Source organism: Danio aesculapii, chromosome 18 (assembly GCF_903798145.1).
Source record: "Danio aesculapii chromosome 18, fDanAes4.1, whole genome shotgun sequence".
NCBI lineage: Eukaryota > Metazoa > Chordata > Actinopteri > Cypriniformes > Danionidae > Danio > Danio aesculapii.
The window spans coordinates 37,869,588-37,894,262 of NC_079452.1; the positions used below are offsets into that span (position 1 = coordinate 37,869,588).

The 24,675-nt window shown below is 35.9% G+C and overlaps 1 protein-coding gene across 1 annotated transcript in view; it reads right to left on the bottom strand.

Moving 5' to 3' along the window:
- tspan9a (tetraspanin 9a) overlaps positions 1-19,739 on the bottom strand; it is a 280,460-nt gene extending 260,721 nt beyond the window's left edge. The window contains exon 1 of the mRNA XM_056478503.1: positions 19,661-19,739. The gene's annotated coding sequence lies outside the window, so the exon portion shown is untranslated. The remainder of the gene's footprint in view (positions 1-19,660) is intronic.
- Between the last annotated feature and the right edge of the window lie 4,936 nt (positions 19,740-24,675).

A 24,675-nucleotide genomic window follows, 5' to 3' on the forward strand; every position in this document is an offset into this window, starting at 1 on the left:
TCCCTACCCACATCAGTTGCATCGCTTTATTCCAATTTATGAATTCTCTTGTGTGGCATCATGGGATATCATTGTGCCCATTGGATGACCACTTCAGAACTTCGGCGGAAGTAGTAGAACATCTGGGTACTTCTCGTCTGTTTTTTGAATTCTGTGAACTCGTACTACTCGGCTCACATACTGTTTTTAAAGTACTATATAATATGGAAGTATGCGATTTCAGACGCAGTCATAGTTTGATGATGTTGTGACTGAGTGTGGAATCATGAGTTATCATCTTCATTAGATCCTATGGAACTCCTTTTAAAAGCATGTTCATGGATGTAACAGTATGAAGCTGAGTAAAGGCTGCAAGCAATCAAACTGAAACAAGAGCGCTAAAGCAATTGCTTTTGAGAGACTAATGTGATGCTGCTGCACTTCTGTTTCTTTAGCTTATGGAAAAGAAACAGCACTGTTTAATCACACTAAATACATTTTAGGGTTCTGCTCTTTGCAGTCTAATATAACACACAACATACAAAGCATCTTTGTTTTTTCCGTTTGTTGCAAAGCCAAAATGGAAACTGAAGATCTATAATATCATCAGCATAGCGACAAATAACACAGGGTTCCCTGAATTTTGATTATTCTTCGATTATTTGTGATAATGTAAGAACACATGTCAACAATAAATAAGTAAATAAAAAAATAACTAATAAAAAATAAAAAACAACACTGCTATAGTGGTTTTTGAATAGGTTCATGAAAAAAATCTTACATGTTCCACAAGCTCCACATGCCTTTAAATATATTGGTCACCCAAAAATGGGAATTCACCATTAATTTACTAATTTTAAAAATATATTTATTCTAAAGTATAAAAATACCACAACAACAAAAATATACAATCTACACTCAAAAAATATTTTGTTTTGCTTGTTCAAGCTACTTTACTTATTTAAAATGAGCTGAAACAACACAATTCTTGAGATTTCATTGGGACACCTTTATTTGTATATGTTCAATACACATAATTTTTTAAAAAGTGTTAAGTTAACTTAATTTGTGATGGGACAACATGAATGAATTGTGTGGAACCCTGCATTTTTTACAGTGTATAGTAATATTATTGCAAAACAGATGGCTGTTGCTGAGGAACAGGGTGAGTAAACATGAGCATATTAAACAGACAAACAGTAGGACGGCAGCCAACTCTAATAAAGGAGACTGCGTGTCTGAGACTGTGTGTGGTCATTTCTCAACATCAAATGATTTAAACTCTGTTCTGACATTCCGACTGTGTAAAACTGACAGCAGCTGTCAATCCCAGTTATTAAATGATTGAATAGACAGTGTTGTAAAAAAAAAAGAACAAAAAATTTAAAAGTGATGAGTTTCAAACATAATTCCAGAATATTTTATATAGTATTTATTTATTTTCTTTAGTTATGGCTTTGATTCTCTGTACATAAACAGTTTTAGTTTTTTAGTTGTTTTTTTTCAGGTCAGGTCTAGGTCAAACTAATAGTTTCGGTTTTCAGTTTTAGTGCTAAGTAAATTCATTTTCACTTTCATGAAAATCATGAAGATGAAGGACATCATATAATCAGTACATTAGTATACCAGTATACCCATTTTTTGGAATATTTCAAATTTAAAACGTCTTTCTCATTAGTTCAAGCCTTATGAAGCAACATGTAAACATAATTAAATGGCTGAGATGTAAAATACCGTGGTCTAGGTCAAATGAACAGTTTCTAATGTTCAGTTTTAGTGCTAAGTAAATTAATTTTCACTTTCTTGACAATCATTAAGATGAAGGAAAGATTATAGGACATGAAGGACATAATATAATAAGCACATTAGTATATCAATATACACATGTATTGGAATATTTCAAATTTAAATTGTCTTTCTCTTTAGTTCAAGCCTTATGAACCAACATGTAAACATAATGAAATGGCTGAAATGTAAAATACTGTGGTCTAGGTCAAATGAACAGTTTCTAAAGTTCAGTTTTAGTGCTAAGTAAATTAATTTTCACTTTCTTGACAATCATTAAGATGAAGAAAAGATTATAGGACATGAAGGACATAATATAATAAGCACATTAGTATATCAATATACACATTTATTGGAATATTTCAAATTTAAAACGTCTTTCTCATTAGTTCAAGCCTAATGAACCAACATGTAAACATATGAAATGGCTGAAATGTAAAATATCGTGGTCAAAGTAATAGTTTCTGACAGTTTCTGACATTTTCACTTTCATGACAATCATTAAGATGAAGGAAAGATTATAGGACATGAAGGACATAATATAATAAGCACATTATTATATCAATATACACATTTATTGGAATATTTCAAATTTAAAAAGTCTTTCTCATTAGTTCAAGCCTTATGAACCAACATGTAAACATAATTAAATATCTGAAATGTAAAATATCGTGGTCTAGGTCAAATGAACAGTTTCTAAAGTTCAGTTTTAATGCTAAGTAAATTAATTTTCACTTTCATGACAATCATTAAGATGAAGGAAAGATTATAGGACATGAAGGACATAATATAATAAGCACATTATTATATCAATATACACATTTATTGGAATATTTCAAATTTAAAAAGTCTTTCTCATTAGTTCAAGCCTTATGAACCAACATGTAAACATAATTAAATATCTGAAATGTAAAATATCGTGGTCTAGGTCAAATGAACAGTTTCTAAAGTTCAGTTTTAATGCTAAGTAAATTCATTTTCATTTTCTTGACAATCATTAAGATGAGGGAAAGATTATAGGACATGAAGGAAATAATATAATAAGCACATTAGTATATCAGTATACACATTTATTGGAATATTTCAAATTTAAAACGTCTTTCTCATTAGTTCAAGCCTTATGAACCAACATGTAAACATAATTAAATGGCTGAAATGTAAAATATCGTGGTCAAATTAATAGTTTCTGACAGTTTCTGACATTTTCACTTTCATGACAATCATTAAGATGAAGGAAAGATTATAGGACTTTAAGGACATGATATAATCAGTCCATTAGTATGTTGTATACATATTTATTGAAATACATTACATTTAAAACGTCTCTCTCATTAGTTTAAGCATTATGAACCAACATGTAAATATAATTAAATGCATGAATTGTAAAATATCGTGGTCTAGGTCAGATTAATAGTTTCTGACTTCAGTTTTAGTGCATTATGCATTAAGCATTATGAAGCAACATGTAAACATAATTAAATGCATGAAATGTAAAATATTGTGAAAAAAAAAACATCATATACCGTGCACCAAACAAACAAAAAATATCTAATTCAAAAGTATTGCCATTAAATTCTGTAAACATCTAAATTTATTCTAAATCTTTGAGAAAAGAGATCATATAATAGAATTAAGCAAAAAACTCTATAGGTGCCCCCAACCATTCTATTGAGCTTTTAAATTAAAATAGTGCAAGTACTGTGTTGATGCTGACACTTCCAAAAAGAAATAGTTCTCTGGAGTGATGCACATATCTAACCCCCCAAAAAACAGAGTGTGCTATGTTGGATACTGCATGCACTCAACTACACGTAGCTTAAATTATGCAGCAGGCTTTCAGACTTCCCTATGATTAATGGCAAAACAACCTTCAAACACTAGAAAGTTGAGTGCATAGTGCACACGTATATAGTGTAAACTAAATAGCATACTTTGTGATACAACTTGTATCAATAGACCTTTTACTTTGTTGCTGCATGGAGGGCACCATAGCAACCAGCGTCTTCCAGTAGGATGCTTAGAAATAGCATTAGTGTTCCTGACATGTCACTGTTATACTGTGCTCAGCTGGCTCTTCACTGCACACACACATCACACACAATTCATCACTGCATTATAGGGCAAACAATATTACTGGCATGAAACTTAACAGATATGTAACGTTAAGCAATGCAATTTACAAAAAAATAAAAATAAAAGTATGTTACTGATACTATCCTGGCTGATTTGCACTTTGATTGTAATCAGGAGCAGTTTATGTTTCATTTAGTTAGTTTGTATTGTGTGACATTTACCATGGTATGTGTTTTTCCTGTCATTTCAAAATGCCACTTTATTTTCACTTTGTGCCCTTCAATCAATGTGTCAGTGGGACAGTACATGTGTGTGTTTGTGCGTGTGTGTGTGTGTGTGTGCGTTAAAAATTTTGGTGAATTACATTTCTTTGGGCTGGTTATATATTTGAAAGAAAGAGAAAATGATCACTTTTGCGATGACGATGCTACATTTAAATGGCCCAAGATGCCGTCTGAAGGTAACTCACAGATGTTGTTTTTTACTATTTTTAATTCACATTTTTTTAATAATCAGTCCAGGAGGTGGCGCTGATCAACAAAAGTATTAATTCAAAGATGTTAAAAGCAAGTAAAATAGATTAAGGGCTCTATTTTGACGATCTAGGTGCAAAGTCTAAAGTGCATGGCGCAAAAGCATTCATTCGAATCCATTCTAGCTATTTTAAGGATGAACAAATATGGTCTGCACCCTGTTGCATGGTCTAAAAGGGTTGTGCGTATTCTCTTAATGAATTATGGGTATGTTTTGAGCATAACATGCATTAAACCAATCAGAATCTCATCTCCCATTCCCTTTAAGAGTCAGTTGTGTCTAGCTATGGCACATTTGCTATTTATATGGCGGACTTTGTATGTGAAAAAAACTGAATGGACAAAGCAAGAAAACAGTTTAACAGACCATCTGCGTGAGGATAAAGAATGAGGCTCCTGCATTCAGCCTCTTTACTTTTTCTATACTTTACTTTTACTCTTTACTTTACTCCTTTACTTTCATGGATAAGTTAACAGTGTTGTATGCACTCCACTGAAGACATCCATTAGCCTACATATTTAATTCCGTTTGATAAGCGCAAACAAATGTTTCAAAACTATTTCTAAATTCAGTTTTAAATTCTAGCAAACAAATAAATGAACAATATTAACGAAGTGTGGTCAAATAACTGAGTTATATCCAAACACACGTCCTATTCTTATGTCCCGTATGGTGATGCCTACGTCTCCAAAACCCGACAGGTGGACAAATGTAAACTAGTTTTCATTAAAACAAATATAAATATGCATAAAATAAATACTACTTATAATAATATTAACATTAAACAAATAATAATTGTCATGAATAAACTGAAAAAAGCAAAAAGTGGCGCAAATGGATTTGTTATTTATACAACATGGCACAAAATGTGAAAATTAGGGTTGCACTGGTCTAAGATTAGCAACATGCTAATATGTAGTATGATAGGGCCTGTTGTTTTTAATTCCTATTAGATCGCATTTTTTAAATAATCAATCCAGGAGGTGGCGCTGATCAACAGCAGTATTAGTTCAAAGATGTTAAAAGCAAGTAAAAACTATTATGAAGCTGTCCAAATGTGACTGTTTATACGCATCAAGTTGCTGACCAGAAGTTCGAAGCATCCTCTTTACGCATAAACGCAAAGCATAATGGGTATTTTGAGTTCTACGAAAAAGTCTATACAACGTTAATAAAAAACCTTAATGACTGATACTGAGATGAAGGAAAATGCTAGGGGACCAAATATCTAACTCTGTATACTACCTGCAAAAAAAAAAAAACACTTTTTCCTGAGACAAAAAAAAGGCTGATTATGACACTGAACAGGCAGTTAGTGAAAACTGCAATTATTACATGAATTAACATCTTCATAGTTCAAAAATATATAAATAAATATCGACCTATCGTGCTATTTATTTCACTTTCAATTCCAGGCGTTTGGGTGAAGCAGTTAAAGTTCCACAAAGCAGAAGCACAGAAGAAATTAACCTTGCGTTCTAGCTCGAACCCCCTTTGCATATTTATAAAATGGAAATGGACTGGCAATGAGAAACAGCGAGGCTGCTACACAGCTTCATTTGTGTACTGCACAGCTTTATCCCTAGACAAAGACATTCACTCTGTCTGACTCAATGAGCGCTAATTAAACTCACGACAATGAAAATTAGCTGTCAGTTTATCGTTTTTGCCATTTATTTTCATTCTGTTTCTCGGTTTCACATAAACAAAGGCTATAACGTGTTTAAACAGTTTCAGTTGTTCTGCCGGTGCGAATGAACGAGTCTCCTTAAATTGTGGCTAAATGAACATGACCATGCAAGCGTATCAAACTTCATCACTACTCCCAGGACAATGAAAACCAATGCTGGAAACCAATTTAGGGCTAAATGAATATCCTCGGAGGGTAAGGGACATGCTTTTGTCTTCCCACACAAACACAAACTTTACCATTTCTAGCTTCTGCAGCACAATCACGCGCGCCTCTGTGACATGACATCCACAAATAAACCCAATCTTACGAATCTTTAGCCTAATCAGGCATCCCCTCCTGCATCATTAATTACTCCGCTGTATAAATAAATGCTGAGTGAATGAGTATTTCCGCCTGTCTTTGTGTCCAGGGCCTCTCTGCCATTTTTTTTTTTTTCAGACAGTAATTCATCGTCTCCCCAGCCGAAACGTAGTCAATCAATACCCAATTAAGCAGAGTCTGCCGTTTTCCCTTGAGCAAGTGTCCATGAGACAAAGTGCTGGAGGTACATTTAAATGCAAATGGTGTATGATGCTGTTTTTACACTCGGTTTGATAGTTTGGGCTCCATCTCTTGCATTTGCAAGTCTCAATTCACACACTGTATAGTCTTTGTGTCCGAACCAGTGGTGAGCACGACTGTGAGTATAAACAGAAGCTGAGCCAGATAATGAATTATTAAAGACAGAGAAGATACTTGTGTGACTGCATTATTTAAGTGTTTCTTTCTAAGAATTTGGAATCTTTTACCATGTCTTTTCTTTTATTTTATTTTTATGTGAGGAACATTTTAAGATTAATCTTAAAAAAAAATAATAAATGAAAATGAAAAAGAGTCTTTGTATGGAAGTGAAAAAGATTGTAATATTTATAAGATTTAAAAAAAAAAAAAAAAAAGTTTACTCACCGGCCACTTTATTAGGTACACCTTACTAGTGCTGAGTTGGACCCCCTTTTGCCTTCAGAACTGCCTTAATTCTTCGTGGCAGATTCAACATGGTACTGGAAATATTCCTCAGAGACTTTGGTCCATATTGACATGATAGCATCAAACAGTTACTGCAGATTTGTCAGCTGCACATCCATGATGTGAATCTGCTGTTCCACCACATCCTAAAGCTGCTATATTGAATTGAGATCTGGTGACTGTGGAGGCCATTTGAGTACAGTGAACTCATTGTCATGTTCAAGTAACCAGTCTGAAAGGGATGGACATGGTCAGCAACAATTTTTAGGTAGGCTGTGGCATTGACACAATGCTCAATTGTTATTAATTCACCCAAAGTGTCTAAACCAATCTTAATCATTGATTCAAGGCAGGATGGATACATGCTTTCATGTTGCCAAATTCTGACCCTAGCATCGGAATGTCGCAACAGAAAACGAGACTCATCAGACCATGTAAAGTTTTTCCAATCTTCTATTGTCCAATTTTGGTGAGCCTGTGCGAATTGTAGGCTCAGTTTCCTGTTCTTAGCTGACAGGGGTGACACACAGTGTGTTCTTCTGCTTCTGAAGCCCATCCGCCTCAAGGTTCGACGTGTTCTGTGTTCAGAGATGCTCTTCTACATACCTCAGTTGTAACAAGTGGTTATCAGCTGGAACCAGTCTGGTCATTCTCCACTCTGGCATCAACAAGGCATTTGCGCCCACAAAACTGCCGCACACTGGATATTTTCCCTTCGGACCATTCTCTGTAAAGTGACCATTCTCGGACCATTCTCTAGATATGGTTGTGTGTGAAAATCCCAGTAGATCAGCAGTTTCTGAAATACTCAGACCAGCCTGTCTGGCACTAACAACCACGTCTTGACCATGTCTACATGCCTAAATGCCTTGAGTTGCTGCCATGTGATTGGCTGATTAGAAATTTGCGTTAACAAACAGCTGGATAGGTGAACCTAATAAAGTGCCGGTGAGATTATATTACCAACAGAGCCAGAGAGGAGCTTGAGATGAAAGAGAAATTAGAGAATTATTTTTGGTAGATTCTTTCCAAAAGAGACATCGGCAATGTTTATTATATTACATTTATTAAATGTAGGACGACAACAACAACCTCTCCTTGAAATTATCTTAAGACAAGTTCTATGCATTTCATTCTGGATATTACAAAAAAGGGGGAAAAAAGAAGTTCACTATAAAGTAAATATTATTTAAAAAAATGCATGTTGCAACAGAGACTCATTGTGGATACGTCAGGTCTACATTTCTGGAGATTGCAAAATATGTACCCAGACAAATCCTATGGGGCGGTATGACGCCGCTGACAGCTTCTGTTACTTTTTCCTTTATCGCTGACTGCTTATCTCTGTATGGCTTTTACAGTGCTACCAGTTTACCCAGAAGTTTGACACATACACCAATGGACTTATGATGCGGAATGGACCACGACAACTGGGTTCAAGTCTGGTGAAGAATAGAAACCAGAAATCAGGTAAAACAAAAGCAAAAAATAAATTAAAATATAAATGACGGGCTGAAAACGGGGTCAAATCATGCAGCAGCTTTTCTCTTCTAGATTGCTTTTAAAAACACTATCGGTTGGGTTTAGGTGAGTGGGTGGGTGGATCAGTCGGTCAGTCTGATTGGCTGAAATGCATGTTACAACATCTGGTGGATTTACGCAAGAAGACGATGCACAAAATAGCACATACGAGAGAAATTTGAGATCATTAAAAAGTGTTCACAGCAGCCTTGCAAAAAAAATAAAAACTGCAAGCAGATGAACATCTGGATATGTATTTTACGGTCTCCAGAAATGTAGATATGGGTATGTATCCACAATAAACCTGGGTTGGCATAATCTGTGGTGAAAACAATGCTGTGGTGGCAATTTGTGTAACTTAGAAATGAAAAACAATCTAATTAAATGTTTTAATTAAATGGAAACACATTTTAATAGATTTAAAGGTTACTAAAAAAGCTTTTTTTATGACATACATTTACTAAACGGCCAAATGTTCTCTGTGTGATACTTTTATTAGTTCATAACTTGTAAAGAGCTTATACAGTACATTTCAGTGGTACAAACAACTGATGATCTTCAGCAAGAAGCCTTTCTACCATCTGTATTGAACTTGCATTGGTGCATCTTTTGACATTATGTCCTGTTTTTAGTACATTTAGATGACATCAACATGAACTAACCTCAAGTGCGAAAGCACCATAAAAATTATACTACTCCCTTCAGAAGACCTTGTTTGGTTCTCTGGGTTTGAGTTACGTGTGACCTCGCTGCACCGCGGCCGAAGCTGTGCTGCATACCTGTGGTTAGGGTGGAACGGCCAGCGCAACGCAGAGATAGTGATATTTAAGTGACCTCCACTGTCAATATGCTGATCCACCAGCTGAACACACATGAAAACAGATAGGTATATATAAACGAGCATATGCATATAGACCAAATCGTGATACAAAGGCCTAATGTAAAGTGACTCCTTAAGCAGTCAAGGCATGCTCAGGAAATGCATTGTGATGCTCATTAACCAACACTTACGCTACACTTATTGTCCTTATTACAGACAAACCCCTGGGTGCATCCTGAGGTTAAGTGTCTTGCTCAAGGGCACAGTAGAGTTAGCTCAAGCCATATGTATAAAACGCAATATTATTTTGTATTGGTACAAGTTTATTGGCAGGACAGTGGCCCACACAATGTTTTGAGCTGTAATATTTTGTATCACCGGTTAAGTGTTTTGCTCAAGGGCACAATAGAGATGTTTCTTGGCTTGCTATTTGTAGAACTCAAGCCTCTCTTATGAAACAATATTATATTAGGGTAGCAATATATATTTGCGGTACAGTCATTCACAAGCTTTTGTTTTTAGCTGAAATGTTTTGTAGCAGTGGTGAATTAAAGCAAGTTGCAGCTTCAATGGGAAGGTTTTGGCATGCTGTGCTTTAGTGTGCATCATTCTCAGCATGCTAAAATTCTCTGTGAGATGCATCTCTAGATTTATTGTTTTTTGAAAGCACAAATCATGTTTATAAATGCACAATCATAATGATGAATTATTATGAAGAATTTTGGCTTTAAGAGTATATGCACAGTCAAGCCCAAAATTATTTATACCAATGAGTATGAATAGCTTTTGTATGAAAATAAAAGCTGGAAAAAAATCTCTCTCTCTCTAAATATATATAAATATATATATAATTTTTTTTCCACAATGATGCCTCTTGTTAATAATCTTATCATCATTTGGGAGAAGTATGTCATTTTTGGTAAAAAAAAAATAAAATAAAAAAAAAACAACAACAACAACAAAAAAAACCAACATGCTGGTTGAAAAAAAGTAACTTTAACTCTATATAAACATAAATATAACTATATAAAGTATAAATAAACAATAAAATTAAATAATAAAATAAGTATATATTCACAGTATATTAGTGCAGCACAATATTGGAAAATTGTGATATTTTATTTTTCTACAATACTTATTACGATATCAAGTATAATTTCACTGATCAAATTATTGGCTCTATTTGGATATATTCATAATTTTATGAAAATAATTCATAATTTTAGACATATTGGGATGATTTTGCAGGAGAATGCATCTGCATAAAATATAATAAAATAACCACGAGCATTGATAAATTAATTCATTCACGTTCTATTCGGCTTAGTCCCTTTATTAACCTGAAGTCGGCCCAGCGGAATGAACCGCCAACTTATCCAGCACATGTTTTACGCATCAGATGCCATTCCAGCCGCAACTCAACCCTGAGAAACACCCATGCACTCTTGCACACACTCACATACACTATGGCCAATTTAGCTTATTCAATTAACCTAGCGCATGTATTTGGTCTGTGGAGGAAACTGGAGCACCCATAGGAAACCCACACAAACAAGGGGAAAACATGCAAACTCCACACAAAAACGGCAACTGACCCAGCTGGGACTCGAACCAACCTTCTTGCTGTGAGGCAATTGTGCTACCGACTGCACCACCGTGCTGCCCGAATTGATTAAAACAAATACAAATTAAACAAACAGCATTTTATGGTTTTCTGCGAGTCTGGAATCATTTAGGCAAAAAAGTATAATCAAATGTGAAATAACATTTCATCGCGTATATATATATATATATATATACATAATATATATACATAAATACAATAAATTTTTCATCAAATTAGAAACATTGTAATTTCTAATGCTTTAAACTAGCTTGAAATGCTCACAAAGTAACAGGCATTAAAAACACCTGCAAATAATAAACATTTAGTAACCACATTGCAGGTCCTACGATGTGACTGTTGTGGATGTGCACATTGTGTTTTTAATGCTGAAATGATATATTGTGCAGCCCCAATATATAATATAATATATAATACACACTCACCGTCCACTTTATTAGGTACACCTGTCCAACTGCTCGTTAATGCAAATTTCTAATCAGCCAATCACATGGCAGCAACTCAACGCATTTAGGCATGTAGACATGGTCAAGACGATCTGCTGCAGTTAAAACTGAGCATCAGAGTGAGAAAAAAAGATGATTTAAGTGACTTTATATGTGGCATGGTTGTTGGTGCCAGAAAGGGTGGTCTGAGTATTTCAGAAACTGCTGATCTACTGGTTTTTTTTCCGTACAACCATCTCTCGGGTTTACTGAGAATGCTCAGAAAAAGAGAAAATATCCACTGAGCGGCAGTTCTGGCCGCAAATGCCTTGTTGATGTCAGAGAAGAATGGCCAGACTGGTTCGAGCTGATAGAAGGCATATTACTAAAGTATAGTAACTCAAGTAACCACTCGTTACAGCCGGGGTATGCAGAACACGTCGAACCTTGAGGCGGATGGGTTACAGCAGCAGAAGACCACACCAGGTGCCACTTCTGTCAGCTAAGAACAGGAAACTGAGCCTACAATTCGCACAGGCTCATCAAAATTTAACAATAGAAGATTGGAAAAACGTTACCTGGTCTGATGAGTTTCGATTTCTGCTGCAACATTCAGATGGTAGAGTCAGAATTTGACATCTACAACTTGAAAGCATGGATCCATCCTGCTTTGTATTAATGGTTCAGGCTGGTGGACCCATCTTCTCATGGCTCCTTCCAGCAGTATAACGCATCATGTCATAAAGTGCGACTCATCTTAGTCTGGTTTCTTGAACATGACAATGAGTTCACTGTACTCAAATGGCCTCCCCAACCACCAGATCTGAATTTAATAGAGCGCCTTTGGGAACAGGAGATTTGCATCATGGATGTGCAGCCAACAAATCTGCAGCAACTGCGTGGTGCTATGATGTCAATATGGACCAAAATCTCTGAGGAATATTGCCAGTACCTTGTTGAATCTATGCCATAAAGCATAAGGGGGTCCAACCTGGTACTAGTAAGGTGTACCTAATAAAGTGGCCAGTGATAGTATCTTAAATATAATAAAATACATTAAATTCAGCAATAAATATTATGCAGGCTACAGAAATTCGACAGCTGGATCAAGTATCAACTTAGCTCAGAAGCCTGGTGCTTTGACTGACATTCAGCTGCCTTCAAACCATACTTGTATACTCTGTGAGAAGAGTTCAGTGTAATTCCGCTACAGTACATGCATCAGTAATCAAATGCACTTCTTGGTCAAACGCCTGTCTGGACAAGATGTTAATGCAGTTGGTCCAGTGATTGTAAACAGGCAGGGGGAAAATGTAACATCTATCAAAAAACTAGATCTGTGCATTGATCCCTGAAAGGTAGATCTATGTAATAGGCCTTTTAATCTTAGTCACTTCATGCACTTTCAGCTATCTGATTTGTGAAAATGGCACCATTAACATTAGGCAGCATTAACTAAACATACAAAAATCCAATCTTTTAATCTTGTACTATATGCAGTGTTGGGGAGTAACTAGTTCCGTAATTTAATTACAAAATAAATGTAACAGTAACTCGTTACAGTTACTGAGAAAAACGTGTAACTAAATTACAGTTACTTATGAAAATGTTAAAGATTACAAATGGGGTTTCATCTAAAATGTTCTTTAAAAATCTGGGAAATGTTGAATAATATTAATCTGTTGCTTTTCCTGTTTTTAATATGAATGATGCCTACTGCTAAGGCCATTTATTACAGCGGTGCTATTCTGATGCTTTTGATTGGTTTTACGGTTTGAATTTGCGGCGCACCATGTCTACCAATTACGTTAATCCTCTTTGCCGCTGAAAGCATTAGGCAACTACAACCAGTCTAAGAGCTGCCACCATGGTGAGTGATAAAACTGCATTTCGTTGCTGGAAACAGTTCAATGCAAAATTTGTTTGCAGCTGTTAAGATACTTTCGATATCAAAGGCTTCAATGTCGAACCTGAGAAAGCATCAGCAGGTATTTAACCTAGCCTTTCTTTGTTTTATAAAAGCAAATGTTTTTTTGTCGTCATCGTGAGTGTACAGAAATAACAACAGACCCTTTTATTTTGAATAATATATTATGACTCTCAAAGTTATCGATTTGTGACTCCTCTGTCCAAAGAGATTATATCACATGATTAACCCATTTTAATTTTGAGTGTCATTTGTAAAATCAGTGTTTAGACTTTTAAGCTGAAAAGTGACTTATGATTTGAGTTTAGTTTATTTTCAAAAAATTTAAATTACGTGATGGCCCATTGATGATTCAAGAGGTGAAAGATTTTACAATTCTAACAGTAAACTGATCTATTGTGAGGTCACACCTGCTTGGTATAAATGCTTGAGAATGATTTAGTTCTATCCATTAGAAACTTAAAAGTAATCAAAAAGTAAATCAGATGTAATGAGTTACTTTATTTTTATAAAATAATTGAAAAGCTACACTACTTACTTATTTTTAAATAGGGTAATTTGTAATCTATTATATTTCCAAAGTAACCTCCCCAACACTGACTATATGGTACAGATACAGGGTCAGATACGTCACACTTTTTTTTAATCAGCATAAAAATAATTTCATATGTAAGCTACAGGAATCTCTTCATTCATATTCAATTAAAACATCTTCATGCAAGACAGGGCCTGCGAGTACTGTCATTATAGGCAAAATGAAACATCTTTTTTTTAATTTATAGATACAGTATGTCCAAAACACCATTCAAAACTGTAAAGCATTTGCATTCATTTGTGTATAACCTACTCTTTCAAAAAAAACAGAGAGAAAACAGCGAGAAATGTTATATTTTTTCTATTATTTCTCCACAAGTGCATGATGCGTCTCTGTTTATTTATTTTTTTATAGTAATTTAACACTGATTTTATTTAGTAATAGCCAGCACTCAATTTTGGGAATTTACACCTACCTAACTTTAAATGGTAACAGTTTCTGACTTCAGCAAGCTACGAACACAAACGGTATCATTGAAAAGAAGACATTTTGAGCTTTACTGTGAAGTTACATGTTAAAAGATATGTAATGAGGAAAAAAATTGTATTGTGTTCAATATTTGTTTTTACATATACAAACACAGGAGAACATTAATGTAATGTGCTAGAAATGAATATGACTTGAAAGCTGACCTTACCAAACTAAAACATTTACATTTGGTAAAAAATTTGGTCTACATTCACATTTTGTGTATCTTTGGAAAGAAGCCACTCTAGGCTTTATTATCCATCATCTAGAGTTTATAATGCTCAAAAGGATAAAAAGTTACAGATGCTTGAGTAATGTAAAATAAATTGCACCGCACAAAACATTTTATTATTTCATAAACAAATATGTGAAATCAGTCCTGGAGCAACACAGAAATAGGTAGAAAGTAATAGGTCAAAAGTTATACATCTCCTGACTATATGTTTTGAATTTAATGCCAATATCATGCAAAATGAAATTTTCTGGATTTTTTTTTATCAAAAATAACTGGTCAAAATAAAATGAAACAAAAAAACAAGCGACCCAAACTGTAGTGTTGCTGTTGCATTTTGCAATAGCATAGTTATATAGCCTTCCTGTTTGTTTATTTATAGCACTTTGGGAGGAGTTAAATTTATACATGTGCTTTCAAAAACAAGAAGCATTTAGACCTGTCCAGTTTCAAGTGGAATCTATCCCAAGTCACCACCAAGTGGGTTGACAGAGGGATAAAAAACTAAAACATATGAAGTAAACACGTGTAAATAGTCCTTAACACACTGCTGACTAATGAGCTTTCAAAAGATGAAGCGAATATTGTTGATTTTATAAAAAAGGCATACTGTATATACTGTTATGTATGGCTTGAAAGGCTTTCAAGGAAACAATCACTTCTTGTAAACAGCACAAATGCACTCAAAAATATTTGTGATGAACTACTTATTTAAATTAAGCTGAATCAATACAATTTTGAGGGTTTTTGGTGCAACTTATTTGTTTTAGGTTCAATCTACTTAAATTTACAAAAACAATTAAGCTAACTTAATTTGTTTTGGAACAACATGAAGAAATGGTGTAGACCCCAGCATTTTTACAGTGTGTGGAAAAACAATACATATCTGAGCAACATGGAGACAAGGGCCCAATTTTTATTACAAGCAGCATGGATCAGAAAATCTGTGAAAAAGCTTGGTTATTCCCAGTCACCAGTGGTGAGAATTAACCAACAGCGGTTCAAGGATGGACAATAACAACAACATGAGGATTACAAAGGCTATAGCTTCTGGTCTGAGGCCACATAAGGTCTACTGTGGCACAAGTCACACAAAATATTAATGAATATTATGCTAGAATTGTGTCACAACAAACTCAGCATTTCATTTTGCTGTGTACAGGCTTGATCAAAGTGCCTATGTCCAAACTCCCAGTAGTACCTACAATGGGCACACAAACATCAAAACTGAGCCTTGGGGCAGTGGAAGAAGGTTGCTGACCAGACAGGTTCACTTTCTTTTATATCATGTTGACAGTTACTGTATGTGTGCACTGTCTAGCCTGTGAAGTTATGAAACTATGGGATTATGTTAACTATGACAGGCTTTCAGAGTGAGTGTGATTCCCTGTGCAGTGTTCTGCTGGGAATCCCTAGATCCAGCCATTCATGTGGACCAGGTACGCCCCTTCATGAAAATGGTGTTCCCTAGTGGAAGTGGTCTCTTTCAGCAGGAAAATGCTACACTGCACACATTGTTCGGGAATGGTCTGAAAAGCACAATGAAGGGCTCAAGGTGTTGCCCTGGCCTCCAATGACCCACATTTTTTTTTCAATCCAATTGAGCAAGTGCTAGACCAACAAGTTAGATCCAGCTGCTAGAAGCATCTGCTGCTAATATCTTGATGCTAGATACAGGACACCTTCAGGCCTACATAGTTCATGCCTTGATCTATCCATGCTGTTTCATCAGCAACTGGAAGACCAAGAGAATATCAAGCAAGTGGTCATACCTTTTTATTATTATTATGTGTGTAAACTATATACATTTCTTTATATGTTTTAGGCAATAACTGATATAGGCCGACATCTTGATGGAAGATTTTATCAGCCCAAATACAAAAAAAATAAACTAAAAACAAATACAGTGGAAACACCTAAAGATTTCTTTTCTCTTGGCTTAGTCCCTTATTTATCAGGGGTTTGCCACAGCGGAGTGAACCACCAACTATTCCAACATATGTTTTGCACAGCAGATGCCCTTCCAGCCGCAACCCAGTACTGGGATACACTTATACACTCTCTCATTCACACATAATGGCCAATTTAGTTCATCCAATTCACCTAGCGTATGTATTTGGATTGTGGGGAAACTGGAGTATCTGGAGGAAACCCACGGCAACACGGGGAGAACATGCAAACTCCACACAGAAATGCCAACTGGTCTAGCTGGGACTCGAACCAGCAACCTTCTTGCTGTGAGGTGACAGTGCTAACCACTGTGCCGCCCCCCAAAATTATATTACAAATTGCAATTTTAAAGGAATTATTGGAACAGTTCACCTAAAAATGAACACAATCAAAGTAGTTATTATCCTGACATATAATGGTTTGTATCCAAAAGGTATGGTATTAACTAAAGCATTTTACTCTTCTGATAGCTCAGCACCCAATTAGTTAATTTTAAACCAGTATAACATGTTCAGTCTACATACACACTTACTGGCAACACTTACTCAACACTTACAGGCGCACAAACACATAAATGTATCCCTAGCCATGCTGACGCCGGCCGGTTCAGCTCCCCTTTGATCTATTGCTGCAGGTTATCCGGCCTCACACTAATTTTAGCCGGCCTGTTTGGCTACACTAACCTTGATGTGCCAGCCTTCAGGCGGTTAAGAGAACAACTAGAGCACCTTTACAGACATACGCACACATACACTTGCTTTGCATTTAAGGAGCTCCAGAGAGAGTGAGAGGTCCTGTTAGATCACATGCACTATTTTTACAAAAGCGCACCGCTTGCAGCAGCACTATGTCGTCAAATATCAGAGCATGAGTCTCATATGAGGCTCAATCAAGAGGCGTAGGACTATCTATAGAGGATCGGGCTATTCATAGAGCTAAGGGAAGGCAGCAAAAGATGATTTAGGATACGTTTGAGAATCTCTATAAATCATGTCAGCATTATGTGGTAGTATGGGAAGACATCGTTTTATAGATTTCAACGCTAATCAGAGAATAATGTGATTTATGATGCTTTGGAACCAATCTGCGATACTCCTTGAATCAGAATGGATGCTTATAATTTATAGAAAACTCTGAAAGGAACACTCCACTTCTTTTGGAAATTGGCTTATTTTACAAGTCTTATAGAGTTTTACCATTTTTGAATACTTTCAGCCAAACTATAAATCATTGAATCGGATTAGACCATTAGCATCTCTCCCAAAAATTTTAAATAAGATTTTAGATGACATAAATATATATTACTAATATGATAAAGATACGTTTGAGAATCTTTATAAATCATGTCAGCATTATGTGGTAGTATGGGAAGACATTGTTTTATAGATTTCAACGCTAATCAGAGAATAATGTGATTTATGATGCTTTGGGGCCAATCTGTGATACTCTTTAGCTTAGCTTAGCCTTTTTAGCTTAGCTTAGCATAAATCATTGAATCGGATTAGACCATTAGCATCTATCCCAAAAAAAGTCAAAAACAGAATTTAGATAATTTTAATTTTTTGAGCTTGACTATTCTCTAGTAACATTGTATACTAAGATTGACAAATAAATAGTTACTAGTTTCTAGGTGAATATGACTAGGAAGTAGGGTTGTTCCAATACTGGAGTCCAGTAACAATTGATACTGGAATTCAAAAAACATCCATTTCCTGCTAACATTGTTGAGCACGTTCTTAAACCCTGCTGATTTGTCATTGTGTTCACATGCTCAAAAAAATGACTGTGATTGGCTGTGAAGGTCATCAGTTCACCAAACTCACCGCTGTTTACATAGTGTGACCACAGATACAGGTATACTGGAGCGTTTTAAAGCTGAGATTTAACAGCGGGTCGCTTGTATGTCAGCTTATAGACAAACCAGCTGATCGACGTGACTCTGAAATCCTCTAGTGTCCCTGTATCTGTGGTTAGACTCAGTAAACAGCGGTGAGTTCAGTGAACCGATGACCTTTCACAGCCAATCACAGACATTAGTGTTGAGCATGTGAACACAATGGCAAATCAGTAGTGCTTAAGAATGTAAATCAACAGCGATCAACTGTTCACAGGAAATGGACGTTTTTAAAATTTCAGTACAATTTGGTACTGAATTCTAGTATCGTGACAACCCTACTAGGAACTACATCATCTCGCATAATAATTAAGGAACTTTTGCTTCAAAGATGGTAAAACTCAACTCTGTGGGAGTTGTAAAATGAGCTTAATCATCATATGTCATCTTAAGATCATTAAAGTTCTTACTGGAGAAAGTCGGTCACTTGATTATGCCCATAGGCAAAATTTCAGTAAAACTCTGAACACAATAATTTCATAAATTTTCTTCTTACAATAAAAGCAAGCTAAGAAAATGTCAAGGCCCAGCGCTGTAGGTCAAACTAACACATATATACATTTGTTCATTTTACTTCGGCTTAGTGCCTTATTTATTAGGGTTCGCCACAGCGGAATGAACCGCCAACTATTCCAGCATATGTTTTACACAGCGGATCCCCTTTCAGCCACAACTCAGTACTGGGACACACCCATACAATCTCACATTCACACACGCATGCATATACTAAGGACATTTTTTGTTTACCCAATTCACTTATGTTTTGTTTACTCAATTTCCCTGATATCTTTGGACTGTGGGGGAAACCTGAGGAAACCCACATAAACACAAAGAGAACATGCAAACTCCACACAGAAATGCCTACTGGCCCAGCCGGGACTCGAAACAGCGACCTTCTTGCTGTCAGGTGACAGTGCTAACCAATGTGCCACAGTGCAGCCCCATATATACATTCTATTTTCAAAAAAAGATGATTTTAACAGAAAGCTGGCATTTCGTTGCATTTTGTACATACTGATTTCAATCTTTTTCGTTTCGACAGATGGTCAGCCTCATTTTTATACATTTTTTTAATCATAACAAGACATACTGAACAAAGAAACAGGTGTTGTGCTTATGGAAATGGTTGTCTTACCTCTTCAGTTCACAACAATTCACGGATGGCTGTTGTCTACTCAAGAAAAAAGGAGGCAATTCAAAGAAAGCAGGTTCCTGAAAAACAAAGTCATTGCTATGAATTATGAATGCACTTTAAAATATAGGGACAAATATATTTTCAGGAAACAGTTCACTCCCGAATTGACTAACATTTTACTCATCAAGTGGTTCAAAACCTCTTTGAATTATTTTTTTTTTTCTTTCCATTGAACACAAAATATGATATTCAGAAAAAAAAATTGGTATTCAGTAGTAATTGACTGGCTGGCTTGGAAATAAAATACTGTGGATGTCAAAAGCTACTGGTTACCAACTTTCATCAAATAAATCTTCTTTTGTGTTGAAGAGAAGAAAGTACCTGACATATCTTTGGAAGAAGTGGAAGGTTAGAAATGCATTACTTTTGGGGGGCTGAACCATCCTTTAAAGCAAAAAAAAAAACAAAGCAAAAAATAAAATAAAATAAACAAATATACAAAAAAAAAATAACAACACAAGATAATAATCAAAATATACAGTTTACTCGTATACACTGTTGTGCATATTGTGTTGTGAAGTGTTGTGCATAATTCATAGGTGCATGTTTTTGAAAATCAATTTTTTTTTCTACTGACATAGCCAAGGTCATGTGCAGAGGGAAAATATTAATAAGTAACAACCAATATCTTAACAATACAGTCCAGGAAAATTCTGATTTGTCAAAACAGTTGATGCATTTTATGTCTGCAAGTGATGTGAATAGCGTCTCCAGTGGTTTAACATGTTGAAATCATATATATTTTGTTATTGTTATTTTCCACCATGCTTTTTAACTTTGTTATTAACATACTATGTTCATTTTTGTAGTTTTATTATATTTCATTGACATTTTTTAAATAAACTAGTAAAAGTAACTATAATTATTTTAGAGGCACATTTGTGAAAGTTCGCTAACCAGCCACAAACAAATGTCTGAAAATTTTATGTTTGCACCTATATCTCCTGGCTACTTTCTTACATGGGTAATACACAGCATACAATCACAAAATAAGAGTCTCTGTTCACAAATATTTTTAAAAAATTAAAGAAAATACTTACAAATAGTGTACAAATAATAATTAATATTACAAACCTAATAATATTCTAATTACTGAATGGGTCCACTTAGACTAAAATAGTCAGAATTACAGACGACTCATACGATTTAAAATGGTGAAACAGCAAATATATATATATATATATATATATATATATATATATATATATATATATATATATATATATATATATAGATTTGCTGTTTCACCATTCACTGTTTAATAGAGAGTTTTTTTCAACACATTTCTAAACACAATAGTTTTAAAAACTTATTTCAACCTGATATATTTTATCTTTGGAATGATGCCAGTACATAATATTTGACTAGACATTTTTCAAGACACTTCTATACATTTTAAAGTGACATTTAAAGGCTCAACTAGGTTAAATAGGTTAACTAGGCAAGTTAGGGTAATTAGGCAAGTTATTGTATGAAGCTGCGGTCACACTGGGCTTTTCCTCCCATAGACTTCCATTCATACGCACACGAATGCGTCAGACCAGAAATGCAGGGTCATGCGTCAAATTTCACAGGTTGCTGCGGTGCAAAGTTCAAGCTTGGTGAACTCTGACTTGCGAAATCACATTGCTTGACTGCGTGAGACCATCGAGGATCAAAACATGACATCTCTGGACAAAATTTTTAAACATGGAGCAATCGCTCGCTTTTTTTAATGTCTAATCATCTTGTTTAATCCCGCCACTTTTCGCAGCGCCGCACGACACAGTTTCGCACACACAAACTCTGGTGTGACCTCAGCTTAATGATGGTTTGTTCTGTTGATGGGTTGTTCTGACTATCGGGGAAAAATAGCTTAATCAGCTCTGCACAGTTTAGTTCCAACCCTAATTAAACACACCTGTTTAAACTAATTGAGTCCTTCAGGATTGTTTGAAACCTACAGCTAAGTGTGTTGAAGCAGGGTTGAAACTAAACAGTGCGGGGTTGTGGCCCTCTGGGAACTGAGTTTGACACCGCCACCACGTGATATGATTTCACAGATCAGAGTTCACCAAGCTTGAACTTTTCAAGCAGCGAACTGCGCAACTTGTCGCGCAAGCCTGCATTTCCGGTCTGTCACATTTGCATGCGTATGAATGGAAGTCTATGGGGCGGAAAGTGCAGTGTAACCGCGGCTTTAGTCTAAAAAAAGAAAACAGATTTAAAAAAATAGCTCCAACAACTTAAAACTGTGAAAAATCAAGTCAAAATTCTATATATTTCCCTTACATGCACACAAAATACAATGTTAAATGAAATTGTTATGCGTCAACTACATGCATGTATGGCCTATGTGCATGGCCAATACTGATATGGACTGGAATATGGTTTATTCCCTGAGTTATGGTTAGCAGAGACAAAGACGAGTATGTGTGAATTCAGGAGTAAACAATCAATCTCTCACACACATTCAGCGGAGGATTAATTTGCAGGCTATGGGATACAGTCAGCGAGTGCAATAAAGCAGCTGTGGCAGTGTTGAGTGAATGATAGTTCTCTATAACGCGGCTAAGATGAGGGCTGCAGAGGATGTGTCTACAAGCAGATTTAAAGCTCCAATCTCACACATACATACACGCACAGCTTGGGCCACCAGTCTCCAGTTGGGGAATGAGTTACAACAGAGCCACCTCAGCCTTCCATTTCCCCTCCTAAAATGAAAAACGCTATCTCTGCTTTCCCTCCATCACTTACTGTAGAACGACTCCATCCAAGAGAGCCACAATTGCAGCTGTGGGCTGCTAAAGATGACCTAAATGTTGCCCAATCGTTTTGACTCTCCATGCAGTAGATCGACATCCCCGGTCCATTTCAGAGCAAGACCCAGAACATTCTTTGAATTCGGTCTTTCATTTGTACGACCATAAACTGCAGTTCCATCCACATCAAATCTCTTTAAACACATTGGTCTTGTTATAAAGCTGAGAAAGTTTAATTTTCAAGTCATCGCTCATCTTCAGGGGAGAATCTGACATGAGCATAGTGGTAAAAGTTTAACCACCTTCAGGGTTTGAAACCTTTTTATTCACCAGACAATTTGGCTACGTGATAGACCGTATAGGCATATGCGTACAGTATATTTAAGGAAAAAATAAGAAAGAACTTATAAAGTTTACTGGCTTATTTATTGTATTTATTCAGCTTTGATATTTTTTGTTTGATTTGTTCTGCAAATGTCTGAAAAAATGTAATCAAAATTTCTGAGAAAAATTGTCATACAGCTTTTTGTTTTCCAGTAAATTACAATTGTTCATGTCACAGTGTAGGATTGAAAAGTTGTTATGGGACAAGGGAGTTGTGGATCAAAATGCAGGTCTATTCAATAGAGTTGTTATACAAACAATGGTCAAAACAAGAGCAAACGGCATTGAAATCCATAGTGTGGTCATTAACAGGCGAATGGTCATCAAGCAATGTGAACAAACAGACAAGCAAGGTTAAACAAGGCAAAGCAAGGCAAACGTGTCGTAAAGTTCACCAAAAAGTTTACAAGACTCAGCCCAGATGTGTATGTGTGCTGTTTACATAGTCCTTGAATCAGTCCATGAATAGCTTTAGTTGTGTTTGTTGACAATCAGTGGAAAACAGGAACCGGTGTGTGCAATGTGCATGCTGGGAGTTGCAGTTCTTTAGTGTGGTGTGTGTGTAGTTCTCCAGTGATCCGCAAGGATTAGATCACTGGAGATTGTGATAGATGTACACTGTGACTGTTACATACACATATTGCACCCATACACTAATTCGTGCACATTTTTGGTCTGACTGCCAGCAAACAAATATGTATACACACTTAAAAAAAAAATCCATTATTTAACGGTTTATTTCAGCAGCTGGGGTGCTGGAAAAAGGTAAAATAACGGCTGTTAAATTGCAGAAATTTACTGTAAAATAATGGATATTAAATTACAGAAATTTCTGTAATTTATCCTGTTATTTTACAGTAAATTTCTGTAATTTAACGACCGTTATTTTACGTTTTTTTTTTTTTTCGGGCACCCCAGCTGCTGAAAATAAACCGCAAAATTGCAGCTTTTTTTTCAGTGCAGATCTGTGTAGTGCTGTCAGTGTTTGGTGCATGTGTGTTTGTTTAATGTGAATAAGTAATTTTTTTGTGCACCGTGTAAGGTTATCACCATTTTTATGCATCATTTCGATACAAAATCAATTCAAACGATATCCCAGATCATCTTTCTGTAGAGATGGCTGACGTGAAATTGATGTTTCGACACAGTGGCAAGATTCCAAAGTGCAAGTGTTCCGGAACACTGCACCAAAGCATGATCCAAAACACCCAGCTCATGTGACTAAGGGGATTCGAAAAATCCAGGTCATGTGACTAAAGCGATTCAAAGCATCGGTCATTTTAAGCACTTCGAGACCTGGCGAATGCAAGTAGGTATCGCTGCAGCCCGGAGACCTCCAAGTGGGAGGGATTACACCGCACACAGGTTGGGTGACCTCCAAGTGGGAGGGACTTAAACCACAAGTAGGTTGGGTTTAGGTGGTGTAGGTGGAGCAGATATTATTAAAACACATCAGGTTACTGTGAGGTTGGCTTTAGGGTTGGGTTAGGTGTAGACATTCATAAAGCACAATACTGAACATTCATAAAAGCACAATACTGGACTCATTTAATGTAATGTAGAAGACATTAAATAAATAAAAACTCCAGGTTTGTACAGCCTACTAGGAACTCGAAGGCCCACCCACTTGGAGCTCAAGTCCCACCCACTTGGAGCTGGCTCCGCCCTCTGTTTATACCCTTTTTTGTTGAATCTGACAGACAGGGTTGGAAAAAACTCTACCCCATGTAGCCTAGTGGACCGTTCGTGGACCTGTCAGTCAAACGTAGATTCGCCAGGTCTTGAATCGCTTCTGAAATAATCAATGCTTTGAATTGCTGTTGTCATGTG